Consider the following 15,579-nt stretch of genomic DNA (forward strand, 5'->3'; position numbering starts at 1 on the left):
GTCATGAAGGATATTGCTTTTCAAATAGTGATAATCGTGAAAGGGTGTGACTCTTTAAAAGGGAAGACATGAAGAAGAGGTGCAACTCTCCTTTACATTGGAAGATACCCTTGCATTGATTTCCTTCATAACTTATCTTAAGGAAAAACAACTAAAGAAAATACCCATATTTCACAATTTCAGATCATTTAAATTGGACCTAGACAAACAGGGAGAATGTGTTAGTTCGATCCTAACAGGTAGTAGCATTCCTAATACAACACAAGCATATAAGCTTATGCACACAACAATTTCATCGTTGACCAAAGCAACAAGAAGCTCATGATTGACCAAAACAACAATGAATTTTATTATGAATAAAGACAATGATCATATTATGTTTACAACTAGGAGTTGGAAAGTATTAGGGAACAAATTTCTCCTTTAGACACAAATTGACTCCAAACACCCACAATGAAGTACAAACCACACTAATAGTTATTAGTTGGATAGATTATCACGTGATTGATAATCTTCTTTTGAATTATCTAGCTACAACTCTCTGTGTAAGGTCTCCAACGAATCCACTACACTACAAACATAGATGTTTTTCACTAGAAAGCAAGAAAAGCAAACAAACATCTATCCATAAACATATAATACATGTGAAAGAACCAAATACAAAGACAAATGAATACAAGAAATTGACACACATATCACTCTCTTGCATTCATAAATTACAACTTACAGAGAAAATACAAAGAGTACACATCCTCTTTTCAGCAAGAAGATTAATTTGAGAAAAAAAAGTTCCAAAATTAACCAAACTCATGTAACTGATGGCATTGAGATAAATTGTATTCAAGACACAGTTGAATACAATTCGAAGAAGACTAACAAATTCACAGATTTAGAAATGCCTCCTACATTTATTCAATACCAGAGAGAAAGAATGAGCTTACAAATTGAAGTCTTGCACAACAGTCTGCATAAAATGTGAACATGCCCTCTTCCTATGCATTACAAATGAAAACATAAGCAAAAATTCCCCATCTTATAGCACAAAGTCTGTAGAAAAAAAGAAGCCCCTTCAGATGGAATCCAGAACCCTTTCCTTTGAAAAAAGTTTCCAACAAATAATCTCCCATGACTTTTTCGGTTTTTGGACATAAAAAATTCTTGAAAACACATATCTTTTATTTTTGGATAAATCAAGATCTTATATAAGATGTCTCTTTCCTTCTTTATAATATATATAAGAATTGATATTTAGGAAAGATAAACTTGGATATAAGTGTCATTTAGATTGATGACGTCTGTCATTTAGGTTTGCCCAACAAACATATCTTCAAGTGATTCTCAAAACTCATAGCCATCTGCGGTGTCAAATTTTTAGCATTTGAAAGCATGCACTGTGTCAAAAAAAACATGTCTAACTAGCATTGCCATTACCACAAACCAAAAAACATAAGCTTGTCCATTGGTGCAATGAATGTTTACAGTGATCCTCACGATCGACCATAATTTGGGAAGATTTCTACGCATGAGCAGTTGAAGTTCTTGAGGCCTGATATCCATATTTGCATGTTATGCTATTGGGGGGGACTCTGAATATTTGTTCCTCAACTTTTGCTTGTGGGCCGTGAGGATTTTCTTACTTTGAAACAATATGAAGTTTTCTTATTTGGTGATGGGCTATTGAACAACAAAAATTTGACTTCAAAGTTGACATGTCCTACAATAGCTTTGGGAGAATTTTAGCAAGTGACTATTCATCTTTATGAATTTGTGACTAGTTAACATGCTTGGATAAGCAATCTGTCAAATGGTTTACAATCAAACCTTCCCGGTTATCATTTGCGCGTAGTCAGTGCTTTTGTTCATGGATGACTTAAATGTTCAATGCCAACCAGTAACACCTACCAAGCGACTCTTTACAATTGTGATTATGTTCATTGTGGTTCACTCTCAAATTGAGCGACACATGAGCCTTTGAAGATGATTCCTACCAAGAGGCCTATGTTCGCAATGGGATTTGCTACCTCTCCATTTTGTGGCTTTGAGGTGATTGTGTTATTCATTTTTGACCCACTAGCAATATCATAGCTCTGTGACTTGAATCATCAAAGACTGAGTTAGATGACTATATACTTCTTTGACCGTCAAGATACTTATGCATTTTCAAACTCTCGAATTTGGATTCTCATCTTTCGGTTAGTCAATGGATATGGGGTTGATGGCTTTGCCACTTCATAGCGCTGATGGTATACGACATCAAGAACAATGTAGTTGTTACTATTGAAGGCTCGATCTCATCCCAAAAGCCTTGTTGTGTTGTGTTGTGATGTCACTTTGAGTTTATCGATACAATCAAACATCCCGTAGTTACGCAATTTTGATTGAGCTCGATGACTACATTCTTGTCGATGTTTGGGATTTGCATAATTACCAAATGCAGCTGAGGCATTATATTTAATATATGCCTCCAGAGATTTCATCAAACAAGTGGCACGTATGGTTTGTGCTCCACCAAACTTCTCCTTCAAATTTATGCAAATTGCATACTTACTCTTTTATTTGACACAAATGTTTATGAAATTAGATTGTAAGGCTGTGGCACGTATGATCTATGCTCCACCAAACTTCTTCAAATTCATGCAAACCGCATACTTACTCTTTTATTTGACACAAATGTTTATGAAATTAGATTGTAATGCTATGTGATTCCATCTAAATATTTAGATTGGACATATTTATTGTATTGATTTGCTTTACTAATGTTGAAGTCCCTTGGTTTTCATGACCTTGGAGGTCGGCTTGCATGCATATGTTTTGAACTTTAAAAAAATCCCAATCCTCCCAAATCTAGAGAGTTCCCAACATATGATCTTAGATTAGACTTTGAGCATTATAATATTTCCTTCAGAGATGACCATAGGCCGAGCTTTCCAAATGGTGTAACATGTCAAATGTTTTAATTTCACCACACAAGGAATATCATTGCTACTTTTGAATTAATCAAACCACTCTCATACCCGTGAAGGGAAACCTGGTAATCTTTAGAGTTTTCAAATCACCATTTGAATATGAGTTGCCCCATTAAATTAGTAAACCTAAGTATTCAAGAGTCTCAATTTTGAACCCCTGATTTGAGCTTTGAGCTTTAGAAATGTATTTATGGATTGGTGACTTGAAAACTTTCCCACAACTTCTTTCCAAGATCTATTGTATTTTGCAATTACCCAGGCCTTTATTTATATCTTTCCACAAATCATTAATTATTTGGGCTTTTTTGTGTTCTGAGTATGGATAGTGGAAAATCTAATAAGAAAATTGAAATTTCATGGAATACATCCTTTTTAATCTCTTTAAGATTGAATACATAAATCAAGAAGGATGAGCTGCATTGACTGTTGCCCCCCAAACGAGATTACTATTACTGTTATCATATTGTCTTCTACTTAGACTATGTGAATCTATATTTAGAGTTTAAATTTTCCCCTTTTGAACCATTATGATCTTGAATGCATGTACTCGAACTTATTTGAACCCAAATTTGAAATGTACCTTTGAACTAATAAACTGTCCCTTGATCTAATTGAACCATTTTGAACTAGTTATACCAACTGCACCAGACTGAACCACTGAACTTGGCTTTAAAACTTGAACTCTGAATCATTGAACCTCTGCACCAAACCTAATTATATTTGAACTCAACCAACCTCCTGAACTTGTTTGTACCCGTTGAACCAGTTTGAATTGGTTCAAAGTCTGTTCTTGAACTTACAATATTCAATGTGTTTATTGGAGATAAAATGATTGATTTAAAAATTTTAAGTTCAAGTCTATATGTGCACCAACATTTTCTCTACAAGGAGACTTCTTTCGATTAGAAAACAAAGAACTCCAGCGTCTTTGGTTGAAAAGACGAGTGCCTAAATATTGGGCAATAGACTCACAAGGAAATGGAATACATGGAGTTGCTTGCAAAGCAGGTGGACGGGAGCATGGCAAAACAAAAGAACGACCAAAACAAACAATCAAAACTAAAACCAAGCAAACTAACCTATGCACACCAAAACTTAGCAAGCCAAAAACATAATTACAAATATGCATAGATAGGAAAACCTACATTATGAGATGAGCCATAAGGCAACTCACATGAAACCATTCATTGACTAGGAGTAGTATGTGCTGCCACAAGAAAGATGTGTTCTTTCATGATGCATCCGCACACTTAGGCTTAGTAGGAGGACCCACCAAAGGTTCACTACATGCGAGAAACCTCGATGAATAAAGTCTTTATCCATAATCCCCTTTCTACCACATGTTCTCTATTTATGGTTTGCTACAACTCCATATTTAATTTCACATAAACTCGAGCCATTCATTTGTAGATAATTTGCCAACATAACTTGATCTAAATCAACTCCCTTTCGACCAAAATCTGAAATGTTGTAAGTTGTATTAACTTTGTCAAGTATGGAATCATCCTTAAGAAAAAGAGGTAGTGACTCTTCATCTTTAATCACTCCCACTTGTGAAACTTGGTCTGAATCACCTTTATCTTGACCAAGATAAAATGAATAACAACTTATTTCAGATTTACCAATCATAAAATCGGTATTGACTGGAGAAGGAGGTAACTCACTCTCAACAATAACTTCAGCTTGTTGATCTATTCCAAATATTTGTAGAATAGTCTCTTCCTTGGAGGCTGAAAGGTATTCACCCATGATCATGCCATCTTCCAGTTGTGCATTTCCACCTGAAATATGTCTATCCTCATCAGTGGTTTCTCCAATTGATTTGTCTCATTTCTTACCATTCATGGCATTGGAAGGTATGAATGGATAAAAGTACACATCTCCATCGCTCGAACTCTCACTATCATCATTTGAAACAAGACTAGATGTTTTGAATATTTCAAAGCGAGCATTCAAATGATTGATTCTCTCATCTTGAGAATGCACTTGACTGAAATTTGTTAGACTTGACCTTTCACCTATGTCCAAGAATCTTTTATTCAAGAGAACAACTACTTGCACCTTCTTTATTGGATGATATTGTAACTTTCTTTTTTTCAATTAATTTTGATAACAATAGAGTGTCTTCAATTTTGACAGCTTCTTGTTTAGTAAATTCAAAGTCACATAGCCTACTCTTTTTGAGATAGAACCCGACCTCTGGATGCATTATTGCAATAAGGGTTGGCAACAAGTTGGCTTGGCTGGGCCGATCAACCAGTGGAATTTTTGCCAAGGTTCAATTGAACCTATCCAAAATATATCTTATCTCCTCATTCTCCTCTTTTTGGATTTGAAGAAACAAGCATAAGAGTGAACTCACATTGATTGTTGTTTTGAACCTAACTCAAGAAACTTACCATCCACCACATCCGAATTGGTAATACATCCATCTTCTAAGTGCTAAGGCCAAGTAGTTGCATCACCAAGGGACCTAACAAACAAAAAAACATAGATATCTTCTTCCAAAACCCCAAGAAACCCACAAGCTGTGTTAAATGCTCGGATGTGACTGTTAGGATCTTGGTCACTTCTTCTGGTAAACTTTGGAAAGTATCGTCTAGAACCTATAGGAATGGGTGTGTAATGAAGCAAACCAAAAGGACCATGATGTGGCTTCCACGAACAAGTTGCAATCAAAACCATATTCACACTAGGCTTCTTCCACCAGATAATGTTTAGAGTTGCCAACCTCCATCCTCAAGGAGGTGCCTTCAAATTTTTGAGAAAAGAAAGCATCGAAACTTTGCTTTCAATCCCCAGTAAAGTTGCCAAAAATATTTTAGTGAACATATTTGTCCTTCAAACACAAATACATAAATTGACTCCAAATGCCCACAATGAAGTAAAAACCACACTAACAGTCGGACATACTATCATGGGATTGATAATCTTCCTCTGAATTATCTGGGTATAGCTCCTCATATAAGGTCTGCAACAAATCCACTACACTACAAATATAGACGCTTTTAATCGGAAAGCAAGAAAGGCACACAAACATCTATCCATAAACACATAATAGATGTGAAAGAACTAAATACAAAGACAAATGAATACAAGAAAATGGCACATAGATCATTCTCCTGCATTCACAAATTACAACTAACAGAGAAAATACGAAGAGTACACATCCTCCTTTTAGCAAGAAGATTATTCTGAGGAAAAAAGGTTCCACAATTTACCAAACTCATATTGTTGATGGCATTGAGAAAAATCGCATTTAAGATACAGTTCAATATAATCCAAAGAAGACAATAACAAATTCCCAGATTCAAAAATGCCTCCTTCATTTGTTCAATACCAAAAAAAAAGAATGAGCTCATAGACTCAAGTCTTGCACAACAATCTACATAAAAAGTAAGCAGACCCTCTACCTATGCATTACAAATGAAAACATGTAATTCCCTACCCGGAGATCCTTGGAACAAGGATAAATATAGGCCAATTTTTTATTTTTAAAAACAAGTATGAATGTACACGACATACAACATACGAGGATAAAAAAGATCGCAATGAAAGACTAAACAAACATCCAGACACCGACGATTCTCCAAACGCCACTACTGACCAACAATGACGAACCACAGAAGGATGTTATCAAAACTGAAACCAAAACATTCCGAAATCAAAATGCAATTCCAAGGTACTCAAGAACACCGTGAAGGGTATCCAAAACACCTCAGAAAAACTTTTGGTGAAACCAAAAAGTGCCCACTATCCGCCCGAATAGGTTTTTCCAAAACCCAAGGGATACAATAATTCAACACTGTGCGATACTTTCTAGTATCATAAGACCTTTCTAAGGAAGGAGTGCGATACATTCAGGGTTTGAGTGACACTTCTCAAGAAGACATGCAATACTTTAGAAGTATCATACGACCTTTCTCCAATGTGCGTACGATACTTTCCAGTATCACATGACATTTCTCCTTAAGGTGTGCAATACAATCAGGGGTCGCACGATATTTCTCCTTTGGGTGTGCAATACTTTAAAGTATTGCACAATGTTGATGCATGGTTGTCGAGGAACAACAAGAAAAGCTCTAAGGACATATCAAGGGATAAAACAAGAAGTTAGAACCTTCACACTGGGGAGTATCAGATCTACAATTGAGGCATAGACACTTGAACAATAACTACAAGATGGAAACGTCGTCTAACCATCTAGCAATGCAGTGAAAGGGAATAACTGGAACATCACAGTGTACATAAGCAACATTGCAATGAATTGAAATAACAAGCTAAGTGCACGGTTCCTCCCAACCGTAATAACATCATGAGACCTCAAAGGTCCTAGCCATCCCCCATGTGTAACATCTCGAACTACCAACTAGATAGTTAGAGCTGTCTTATAAGGATGTCACTACTAAAGCATAATAACATCATAAGAAGTAGGATATCTAACATGATAACCAAAAGCAATAGATACTCCAACTAAGTAGATAACATCATCCATCATATGCTAATCGTCATAATAAGGAAATGCACCAATAAACTAGCATCATCTAAACAAGATATACAAGCATTCCAATGAAGGCATAAATCACAAGAAAGCATACTCTAGAACCTAAAGTACCAAGTGAAAACATCCAGCAACGGTCACACTAGGGTAAAAGACTGTCTCTATACACCGGTCCCCAACAGTGGCGAAGGTAGCTACGCCTCCCAACCATGTGCAACCTATAGGTCTACTCCCATTGTGCTGATGGAGATAATGATCCAACCACAAAGGCATATAAAGAAAACGTCCATGGCTAACACTCACGCCAGACAATGATGATGACTGAAACCAAGATCAGAGACAATGCATAAACTACAAGGCCTAGTCAGACACTCAATGGACTACTAAGTAGGGACTGACATCACGAAGAGTTGCTTGGCATTGACAAGCCCAAACTTGAATCATGCAGATTCAACTCTTCAACAGAAGGCTCTAACATTGTGTCCTCAAACTTAATTGGGTGCTCACACATTTTATTATCTTAAGTTTTATTACCACCCAATGTTTTATTTAGTTATCACTTAATTAAAGCTCCTTCTACCAACCTATGGTGCCATGATTGCCAGACTGCAAGATAGAAGCCCCCTCCATATGCTACCCTATTCTAGCCATGCTCATCCAACGATGAGTGCTTGTAGGCATGCATATTTCCAACCCAACCCCAATGATCATAACTCCAAGAAGTACCACAGAAGATCGGGCCTTGCAAGTCACCTGAAAAATGTACATGCACGTACTCGTGTGTGGCGCACCACCATCATGAACATCATAACACAAGGATTGGAAGAGAAAACAAGAAAAATATCACTCAACTAAAATAGTCTCAGGAGGATGGATGCAACATGCATCCCAATGCAACATAAAAGTGCAACAATGGTCTGACTGACATCCAAATGGATGATCTAGGTGCATGACCAACTTCATGCCAAGAAAACCTGAGAAAATAAGGTAGCACGCAAAATGAGGTAAAAACCCCAAAAATTGAAAAATTTCAAAATTAGAACTCATTTGATTTTTGTGCACAAAAGCCTCAAAAATCGAATAAAATTTGGGTTCAAACACCGTATACAAAAACAACTAGCATAATGGCGCGAAACCCCAAACCCTCATCTCCAAAAATAGGGAAAATGTTCATACTCGCCCAATAGGGCAGAACCAACAAACAAAAATAGAGGGGAATACTAGTTCTTAGCCTCCAGACTTACAACTACCAAAAATAGATAGAAAATTTGAGTTAAAACAAAAAAACGGGAGAGCCCTACCTGATAGCAAAAGGGGTTGAAATTGAAAACAACACAATAAAATAAATTGCCCACTGAAACTATCAGAAATCTCGACAAAGCTAAGTCTACCCAAGCTAGATCAAACAAGATTGACCTCGCGAAGATCCCACGCCCACAGCTCTCACAACAAACAAAAATGTGATCCTCCAGAAGAGGATTCTCTAAAAAACTCTCAAATTTGTGTTTTGCAAAAGTGAGAAGTGAGGAATTAAATTCCTCTTTCCATACTTCTTCACTTTTCGAGTAAATAATCAATTAGGGTAAATAGCTAGTTAGACTAGCTAGGTTCCAAATCAACCTAAACAAAAATAGGTTTTCTCTCATAATAGGAATTCACTTAAGACAAAGTTATTAGAAATTAAAAATCAATTAAATAAAGGCTGAAAACCCAAAAACACAGAAATTACCTTAACTACTTTCGCAACAATGCAAACCTCTAAATGCACAGACACACTTACTGGTCTAATCACACAATGCAAATAAGTTTGGATTTAATAATCACCAAAAAGTTTAATTGAAACAATCAATTAAGGCTACGTTGACCATACAAGGATGACATTGGTAAAATATGAATAGGTGAATCACTAACTCCATGTGCCATTACCGGGGATATAATTCCTGCACACTAAAACACATGATCAAGTGCAATTGCATATAATATCATAACTAAAGCAATAAATGACTAATTTAACCATTTATTCAATTATACTAAAAGAATCCATTTACATCACATGAAACAAGAATGAGGTAAATACCCATAGCATAAAATCCATCACATTACAAAATCAGAGATATGTCCAAATACCAAATAACCAGATATCATCATAGACCTACTGTCATCTCAAAATAGCATCAAAATCAAAACTGAACAACATATTAGTATAACATTTATGATACTAAAATCAAAGTATAACGTCTGACGCTCAGGTCATCTCTAAGTACACAAATAAGAGTATCAAGCATCTCTTGAAACAAAATAAACAAGGTATAGACTGCAAACACAAGAGGCACTACAAAACATAAGTAGAAACTCCCCCTCTTGTAGCACAAAGTTTGAAAAAAAAGCCCCTTTAGATGGAATCTGGAACCCTTTCCTCTGAAAAACATTTCCAATAAATAATCTCCGGTGACTTTTTCATTTTTTGGACATAACTATTTCTTGAGAACATGTATCTATCTTTTATTTTGGATAAATCAAGATCTTATATAATAAACCAAAGATCAATATAAAGAGGTCTCTTTCCTTCTTTATAATATAAGAATTAGTATTTAGGAAAGATAAAATTGGATATAAGTGTCATTTAGACTGATGGCCTATGTCATTTAGATTCCCTCAACAAGCATATCTTCAAGTAATTCTCGAAACTAATAGCCATCTATGTTGTCAAACTTTTAGCATTTGAAAGCATGCACTTTGTCAAAAAGAATGTCTAACTAGCATCACCATTACCATGAACCCACAAACATAAGCCTGTCCATTGGTGCAATGAATGTTTATAGTGATCCTCATTATCGACCATAATTTGGGAATATTTCTACACATGAGCAGTTGAAGTTCTTGAGGCCTGATATCCATATTTGCATGTTTTGCTATTGGGGGGGGGGGGACTTTGAATATTTATTCCTCCTTGACTTTTGCTTGCAGGCCCTGATGATTTGCTTACATTGAAACAATAAGAGATTTCTTTCTCTATTAATGGGCTATTGAATGACAAAAATATGACCTCAAAGTTGACATGGTTTGCGACCCCTTTGGGAGAATTTTAGCCGGTGACTATTCATCTTTATGAATCGATGACTAGTTAACATGCTTGGATAACCATTCTATCAAACAACTTATAACCAAACCTTTTTGGTTATCATTTGCACGTAATTAGTGCTTTCGTTCATGGTTGACTTGCATGTTAAAATGCCAACCAGTAACACCTATCAAACAACTCTTTACAACCATGATTATGTTCATTGTGGTTCACTCTCAAATTGAGTGAGACATGAACCTTTGAAGATGATTCCTACCAAGAGGCCTATGTTTACAATGCGATTTGTAGAAGTTGATGAAAGCCAACTTCACAGCTCGCCAAGATCACTTGCATGCAAATAACCTGTCAAGGGGAAACCAAAGAAGGAAGAGGTGGAGCTTGGAAAAACTAAATGGACCGAGAGAGAAGATATTGCAAACATAAAAAAATGTACTGCTATACAATATGCCTTGAAAATGAGTTTAGAAATATAATGAGAGAGCCCGAATATAAAGGCCTCAAGGAAGCTTGTAGAACAAGCTAAAAAGTGCTAGAAGATAAGGTTGACAACTAAGCATACGTCCACAAAAGGTGGAATATCCTTAATCAAGGTGAGGAGATAAGTATTGTAACGCCCCCAAGGAACCCAAAAGAAATGACCTAACGTTTTACTAAGTTTGGTAACATTTTAATTTTTTTGAAGTAAGAAAGTATAACATGCACATCAAACACATAGTAGCGGAAGCAATAACATACAATCAGCTAAAAGCATACATAACAAGTTACATTTCTTAAGGATCCCATCACGTCGAATTACATTTAAATCTAATTTAATACTAAGTCTAACAACTACCACATCCACATGAAAGAATAATGAGAAGTCCAAAGTCCATATTATATATTTGTTCCCAATGCCTCTTGGCATATTAATTCAGAATGCTCAATCATCCACTATACATGTCACAGGGTATGAAAGGCTAAAAGAATATACATATGCAAAAATAAAGATACATCATCCTTCTCAAATCCATGATACGAAGCACAGTAAAATAAAAGAAACCAACCACCATACATGATACATCCATCCATCATAAAAGATATAAACATCCAACATGAAATACAACTATCCATCATAAAACACAACTAAGTGTGCGGTTCCTCCCAACTGTCAATAGCATCATTAGACCATTGTGGGCCCTAGCCATCCCAAGCCATCGAAGAGATCACCGATACTATCGTAATAGGGATGTCACTCCTAAAACATGCGACAACATATGCATAAAGAAATCCAACATGCTACAATAAAGCATAAGTACACAACATTATCTAAACATGATAAACAAGTATACCAAGAAGCTCCAGCCACGGTGACTACGAACGGATCTCAATGGTAAGAGTGAAAAAGTACTACCACCCGATTGTGTGGAACCTAAATGGTCCACTTCCACCGCGCTGAGGAGATAGTCTCAAGTCCCAAACAGGATATCAAATCACATAACACAAATACTCTCTAAGTCCAGAAAATCCTATAAGTATACTAACTCAAAGGTTCCAACATAAAGATCGACATCTAGACCCAGAGGCACACAAAGACACGTAGGAAACTTACTATGCAAGTGGGAAAGTGTCATCGCACGAATCATGCTGGAAGTTACCCGAGCAATCCCGGGTCCCCAATGATCCCTGCGGCCACTAGTATCCTCTTGTGCTGACGAGGCATACTATGGAAATGCAAGGTCGTAACCAAGCGTTCTCCCAACTCCCACCCTAGTCTGTACTAGCACTCGAGGCATGGGAGAGAACATATAATTATCTTGTTAGGTTAATTTTAATCCCCATTTAGTGTAATGTTTTCACTTATTAAAATAACTTACAATGAGTTATCCCCAGGGCCATTTAGAGCCCCTGTCCCCCATTGCAAGCCACTTCCCGACACTACATATAGATAACCTTACCTAAGCTCATGAACTCACAAATCAAGGAATCATATAAAATCACCTCAGTCCTATACAAGCGATTGAACAACATCAAAAGATAATCCACAATAATCACATCAATTCTCCACGAGCAATTGAAAAGCATCAAAATAATAATTATATTGATCATGACAGTTCTCTATAAGCAACTAAAGGCATCAATAATAAAACACAATATCCAACGGTTCTCCAATGAGCAACCAGAAAGTATCCCACAATATCCATTGGTTCTCAATGAGCAACTAGAAAGTATCCCAAGATAATACTGATCGAAAACTCCAAAATGGTCAAGTCAAACATGTCACAATATGACATCATCAAGAACAAATCATCCAAAACAAATCAGTCCTCTCAAAGCGACTGGAAAACAAATCAAATATAACTGATGGATGACTCAAAAATGGTTAAGACAGGTATCTCATAAACATACACCTCAGTTCCACACAAGAAGACTAGAAAGCAATAACAATCAATAATCCACACATATCATAGAGCATGCCATTGCATTACCATGGTTGGGTTTGAAAAAGATTGAGATCAAAACATCATAACATCACATTCACATAACCCCTGAGCCTCTGGTAACAACCTAGGATTGGTCAACGCTAAATTAACCCCCAACCCAAAACATAAACATTACATAAAACAAGATGCAAGCACATGTTTTTGGTTTATTTTAAATCACATGGTTGGGTTAAATACAGGTTTTTAGTTTTCTCGTTTCAGTGTATATTTCAAGTAAAAAGATTCATCGTTTAAACTACAAGTCAACCCATTTATTTATTTGAACCAAAAATAGAACTACCCCTGTTATAGATTATATCAATTTTCCCAAAAAAAATCGAAGGATAAATAATTATTAAAATAATAACGTTGTTCTACCAATAAAAATAATTTCGATTTTATTAAATTCAATATCATTATTATTAAAGTAATACAAAATTCCACTAAGTATTCTCATATATTAATCACACTTAGTTAAATTTCATTTAATAAAAATAACCTTACTCTTTTGTTTATTATTTGTTAAAATAATAAATATTAACAAATTTATTAAATAATAATGAAATTATCATCAAAATACATTAACACAATTATTAAAATAATAATAAATTCATATTAGAATCTATGGATAAAATTATTAAATAACAATATAATTTATATTCAATTATTTTAATTAAAATTGTTAAATAATAATTAAAAGTTATTTATAAAACTTAAATTATAATAATAATAAAACTTAATATAAATTATATTAATTAAAATATAATATTTAAAATAACATTTAAACTTTATAATATTAAATTTCATTTAAAATAATAATAACACCCAATGCTGTTTTTAAACAGCCGCATGGGCTGCCGTGCGCGGCCTCCTATTGATGCAGGGCCTGCGGTAGCGGTTGCTGATGCAGTCCCTACAACAATAGTATGACTATCGTTGCTTTAATAAATATAAAGGGGTGGGGGTACGGGGTTATTCCCTCCCCGCCCCAACTTATATTTTTTTGAAATTTATTAAAAACTTAAAATGATTTCCCCAATGTGTAACAATGGCATTCCATTTTAATTTAAATAATTTATTATTTATTTTTAATAAAATTTAACCAAAACAATCCCTTTCAAAAATATTTTAAATATATATATTTTTAATAACATTTACAATATTAGTCTGATAGGAAAAATAAGTGTAACCATTCGAATTTTCAATCTAGAATTTTTATTTCCAAAATCAAACCCTTTCCAAATTTAAATTTCTCAATTCTTTTTTAATTCAAACCCAAATCCCAATTTAATTATAATTTCTTTCAATTGTTGAACAAAGTTTCCTAAACAGTTTTCAATCTGGATTTATAGATGAAATTGAATAGCAAAGAATTCAATACGAAGGGTGGCAAGATTCATGCAACAAGATTTGAGAAGACAATTTTCCACAAGCACGAAGTAGACATAACATATTGGATTACATAAATCACTTAGTGGTCAAAACACAAGACCATACCTAAGCCTGATGTTAATGCCCAGCCACTCGAAAATTGTAAGAGAATTCGCTTCTATCCAAAATCTTCTCTCTGAATTTCTTTTCCAAAAATTTCCTTCCAAAATTCGCTTCCACTATTCATGTCAAAATTTCTCTCCCTAAAAAATGAACCCTCCCTTGGTGATAAGGAGTTTTTTTTTTTAATTTTTTAATTTTTTTTAATTTTTTAACTCTCCCTAAAAAATGAACCCTTTTTAGGGAGAGAAATTTTGACATGAAATTTTGACAAAAGCTAAGACGAAATGCAGAATGGGTCCCGACAATGAGGCCATTTTAGGTAATGGGGAAAGAGAGAAAAGCACATGGGAAAAACCCTCCCTCAAAAAGAGGTAAGAAAACCTAGTGAAAGATTGAAGAAGCCTCCAACTAGTGGAATGTCCCAGAAAATGGAACAAAGAGAAGATCATGAAGAGCATCACTAAAGCATGAAGAAGGTGCAAACTCTGTCAGAAAGAAACTGCTGATTTGAAGATCCTCCATGGAAAAATAGAAGACACGAACTGAGTGTGTCTATATGGTAGATGATCCATCTCACCGAAATGCATAGGTAGCCAGCCACTGCAATCACCTAATATATAGGATCAAGTATTGAATACATAGTTCACATTATCGAACCAAGGAAAAATTAGAACAACAGAATAATCTCCCCTTAATGCAAATGGGGTGAGATAATAGGCAACTGAAAAGGTGAGTCAAAATTCTCTATAGAAAGAACCAAGAACGACAAGAGAGTTGAAGAGGTACAAACACCTATAAAGACACGATCATCGACTCTATATGGGGCTAATGTCATGGAAGGGACACTCACTTGACAAAAGAATAGGGCACAAAAATGACAACAACTATCCCCCAATGGTGCTTTATAAAATAGTGCAAGTACAACTGTCTCAAAACAATGTTCTTGAACTTGAAATGCAAGAGTGACACTTTATCTCAGTGCATGTGCATAAAGATGCTTACAAATGATAGCTATAATGATCAAAAAAGGAAAAAATCTGATACAAAAGATAGTACAACCCAAAACAAAAGATCCCA

The sequence above is a fragment of the Cupressus sempervirens genome, chromosome 2 (genome assembly GCF_028749045.1).
Source record: "Cupressus sempervirens isolate cs-2001-9-10 chromosome 2, ASM2874904v1, whole genome shotgun sequence".
Taxonomy (NCBI): Eukaryota; Viridiplantae; Streptophyta; class Pinopsida; order Cupressales; family Cupressaceae; genus Cupressus; species Cupressus sempervirens.